The 4,989-nt window shown below is 38.1% G+C and overlaps 1 pseudogene; it reads left to right on the forward strand.

The window, feature by feature from the left end:
• The first annotated feature begins 482 nt into the window (after positions 1-482).
• Positions 483-620, forward strand: LOC116653443 (U1 spliceosomal RNA; annotated as a pseudogene).
• The last annotated feature ends 4,369 nt before the right edge of the window (positions 621-4,989 follow it).

The raw sequence follows: 4,989 nt of genomic DNA on the forward strand, positions 1-4,989 counted from the left end.
AGGAAACAAAAACCCAGCTGAAGCTTTCTCCACGCTTGAAGCATTTATAGGGCCCTTTTTTTCCCATGTGGCTGTTCTAGTGGCTAATGATGTGAGATACTGCTCTGCAGTTTTTCCCACAGTAAGGGCATTTACAGCATCTGTCTACTCTACCCATTTGTCTATTTTCATGATGTTTGTTACTTAATGATCTGAGAGAATTTTAGCCCTCTGTCACATTTGTCTGAAACCTGCCACTAGGCTCAAAACTTAGTAACAGACAAAGAGACAGACATCCAGTCAAACCCTCCACTCCTACTAGTTTCATTCCCTTCAGAAACAAATTAAACACAGCAGCACTGACAAAATCAGCAAAACCACACAGTAAGAAAGATACTGCATGTTCTAAAGCAATCCCCACAATCCTTGAGGAAACAGTGGGAAAGCCATGTGAAGGGCAGTACCTTCTCCTCCCCTTCATCAAGACAAGCCGAAAGGTGCCCATACTTACCTGGCAGGGGAGACACCATGATCAGGCAGGTGGTTTCCCCAGGGCGAGGCTCATCCCCTGCACTCCAGGTGTGCTGACCCCTGCGATCTCCCCAAATGCGGGTTTTGGGGTGCTTTCCTGCCTAATATTCCAGGATACTCTGCCTGTTGAGCATTCCCTCCTGCTTCTCAGATTTGATGCTAAATAGAAAAAAAATAGTTATTAGTCTTCTTATTACGTAGCCTTCTACAGAATCATGGAATTATAAAGTCATAGGTCATGGAAGCATGGAATCATAGGGCTTGGCACTCTGGAGATCATCAAGTTCAACCCCCACACTAAAGCATGTTTCCTACATTAAGTTGAGAAGGAAAGTGTCCCGAGGGTCTTGTATTTCTCCAGAGAAGATCATCTGCTGCCTAGACAAAACAAAGCTGAGAGCTGTGTATCCACAAAATAGTTATTTCCTACCTTAGTCTACTTGCTATGGTAGAGTGGATTTTTTCAACTATGTACATCTGCTAACAATTTTTTCTTCTAGGTTTTAGAAAAATCCTTTCATACATATTTTACCTTTCCTTTTTTGACTTTTATCCACGCAGTACAACTGTCATCTTCCTGTCACAGGAAGTGAGATCCTTGGATTAGCACAAAGGAAAATAAACCAACTCCCACCAGCTACAGTACAAGTGTAAATTACCATGTGGATAGTTGGGAACTCAACACTTACACCAATTAAAATATTAATGAAGAATTCTAGCTGATTTTCTGTATTAAAAAGGAGGCATTTCTAAGTACATGATTGCTGTATAATATGCAATTTTAAAAGACCTCTTTGCTACTCGGTGCTCTAAATCACATGCTTTTAAATATTGGATTGAGTTTTACCCCTTGATCTTTTTGAGAAGCAGAACAAAAGTTAAAAGCACAGTAAAGAAAAAGTATGAGGCAGCCCAGCCTCCCTGAAGTGATGGATTGAGTGGGTGGTAGTCATTTGTCAGGGAAGTTCATCTGGTAAATTCACAAGTGACTTCATGTCAAAGGGAATAACTGCATTTTGTCTCCATGTTAGCCAGGCAGGTCAGCATTTCAGAGATAACTGGACTGCAGTAATATTTCATAGCTCCCATAGTTTCTTATGTGGGAGGATCATTTTGAAGTGCTTACCTGCCAGAAAAAACACACACACACACACACAAAATAAATAAATAAAAGAAACAAAACTGTCTGGATTGGAAGGGAAATGGAAAGAAAATAACATAAGATTTTGTTGGCTGGTTTTGTTCCTAAGGCTTATCATATTTATTCAATGCAGTCAGGATATGGAAAAGTACTTTACTGATTCTCCACATTTACTTATTTCTAGCCTGATCTGATAATAACAGGCATACAAGCTTGCCTTCTTAAGCTGCTGATCAATGTAAAATATTGATATACTATTGATATATGCTGAATGTGGCTACCAGCCATGCTAGTATCCTGCAGGTACAGCTATGCTCTCCATTGTTATATGCCAGGTTTTTTTTGGGGACACACAGAAACACTTTCTTTTTTTTTCTCATTAAATCACTGTGTTATTAACCTCCAACCATGGCATCTTGCCTTTTAGTTTTAGGGAGAAAAGTGCAAAACTGCACATGTAGGGGTGGCTAAGAGAGCCACAGTCACGGAGCATTTTGGTGCTGCCTAGTGACTGGGAAATAATGCTTCGGTAATGTTGGGTTAGAGTTGCAGGCGGATTACTTACTCTTACATAATTCAAAAAAGAATACCAACTACCAAGGTACAGATTAAAAAGAAGCAGAGAACGAAAACAAGAGGAAGCTGGATTTACACAAAGGATAAATTTAAAAGATTGCTCACCACTCCTCTGTATCCAACTGACAACCTACAGAAGTTTACCTAACCCATTTGGTGGGAAGCATGTCCTCTTGCATACCTACCTCTCACACTTCACCCAGGAGCACATTCTCTCTTGACAGCATGCAATGACTTTTGTTCTGGGTTCCCTTCTTGGTTTTCCAGTCTGTTCTACAGACCAAACACTCTATCTTATATCAACACTGAAGTTATGCTTAATATAAACACATAAACAGACCCAATTCATGCAAAGTATGAGGTAGTTTTGCAGGGACAGTGAATTTGAGGTGAATGAATCTTAGTCCTACCTGTAAGGGAAACCATGACAAAAACTTAATGCAAGCTCACCTTCTGTCTATTAGGAATGCCTTCAGATAAATGGCACTGATGTTTGCAAAGAATCTATTCTCTGCACAGAGAAAGCAAAGTTTCTCCTGCTAAGAAATGCAGAAATACAGTCTTTTGGTCACAAGATTTACAAGAACTACTTGCAAAACCTGTTTTAAAGTGTGTCCACAATTCTCTAAATCCAGGCTTTAGTGTACAGTAAAGAAGTGAGACCAACCCAAGGGGAAAAAAAACTACACAAAATTAAAACCGAAATTAAAAAAAATCACTATATATGTGGGAGTAATTAAGATAGCAACAGTTACAGTGGCAGAATTAACAATAAAATTGAAGCACAATCTGTGAATTATATTTATATCACAGAATACCTCAATTATGTGGCCTTGAAAATGCAGGACTGAATTTTCAGCAGTCTGCTTAAAGACAGCTTCACTCAGGATGATCTCTTCTGGAGATGAGAAACATAGAGTTATAGTACAGAAATATAGCTTTCAGCATAAAAAGGTGACAGTTCTTGATGATAGTTCATTGGTATTGCGTAAAGAAACACTTTAATGAGCTACAAGTAAAAAAGTGGTTTGATTTTTGTTTATTTCTTTTTTAAGCTATATTTAGGTGTTTTGTTTTTTGGTTTTTTTTTGTTTTGTTTTGTTTTTTTGATAGATGTATCATGTTCCTATAACACAATGGAGGAAATCGATTTTATATTAACATTAAATGGACTAATTACTTAAAGAATACTAAAGGAAAAGAAGATGTCATTTAGCCTGTCTTCTGCTTTTGTCTGTTAATTGTGTGAAAAATAAGTGCTTCTTGCACATTTCTGAAACCTCAAACTCCAACACTGCAATGGGGAAAGAAGCTATTTAACAAATGAAAACCATACTAAAAATAAACATTTTACACAATTGTCTTAAAGGTCTTTTCCTTATTGAAAAACAAAAACAACAACAACAACAAAAAACCAAACCAACAAAACTGTGCTATTTGGTTAACATTGTTAGACATAAATAAATTTCCATCTTTCCCCTAGCAAATGCAACCTCAAACACAACCAGCGCAGAGCTTTTGTCCGTGCTGTAGGTTCAACTTCCAGTGCTGAAGACCATATTGTATGAGTAATTCTTACTGACAAATGTATTCAAATTACAAAGTTGGTCACAGGCAATGCTGAATTAGCTCCTTTTAGGAATATGTTCTCAACTGTTGGTTCATCACACTGAAATACCCACCCTGATTTATTTTATGCCACAACATTAGGACAATTTGGGTGGTATTATTGGAATATTTATTTATTTTGGATGTTTCTCATGCACATCTACATTCCTTAGGAGTTCATGTTTTTTAAACACGGGACAAATTAAGTCAAACATAATAAACAGCTCAAATAAACTGGCATAAGAGGCCTGCAGACCTACTCCAAAGTCTTCCCCAGCTGTTTCCTCTGGAATACAGGGAAAAAAATACATAAACAAAAATCTCAAACCAAACAAAAAGCCACCAACAAACCAGACCCACAAATAACCTCCCTAGCCGCTGCATATGCGGCTTGAAAGAGGTGCTGCTGCACATACACATACAAGCAGTCAATAAAATCTCTCCCTGGAGAAAGCATGGAACAGCTGGAAACGCCTTTTCTTTTGTGTGTGCGTGCCCTGATCAGCCACAGAGCTGTGCAGAAGAGTGCTAAGCTGGCAACTGAATCACAATCCCAAGGACTACCTTACACACACACAACTTTCTATGAGTAACGGGAATTACTCATTTCAGTGCCCTTGTCAAGGAAATTCATGTCCTTTTTATAGCAAGACCCAGCATTTAGTTGCACACTATCCTTGAAGACTCAGTGATGTGCTTCATATACCTTTGGCATGAAGGTATATGTAATTGACTTGAAAGGAGAAAATGTTCCTAAAACAAAGAATAACCTTCTCCACTTCTCCCTCCTTCCTCTCCACTTAATTGTGTGCTCCTACGACATACAAATCCCCTGCACATCTGAACTTAATTCAAATACTGCTGTTGTTAAAAGCCAACAAGCAGTGATTTATACAGGAGCTGTGCTAACTCTAATTCTTATCGGTGTCACTCTGTCAAAATAGTCATTTGGTGACACTACTGAAATGTAGGCATTTAGTTAAGTGGCCATTTCACTTATGCCTTTAACTGTGAATAAAACTTATGGGTATTAGATCAAATGAGATTGAGACAAAATGACAATATGATAACAATCCCAGACAGATGCATGAGCAGACTTTTGGAAAAGAGACAATTACATGAATGCCAAAAAAACAAACAAACAAAAAAAACAC

The sequence above is a fragment of the Coturnix japonica genome, chromosome 4, assembly GCF_054131305.1.
Source record: "Coturnix japonica strain WE chromosome 4, WE-NBRP24, whole genome shotgun sequence".
Taxonomy (NCBI): Eukaryota; Metazoa; Chordata; class Aves; order Galliformes; family Phasianidae; genus Coturnix; species Coturnix japonica.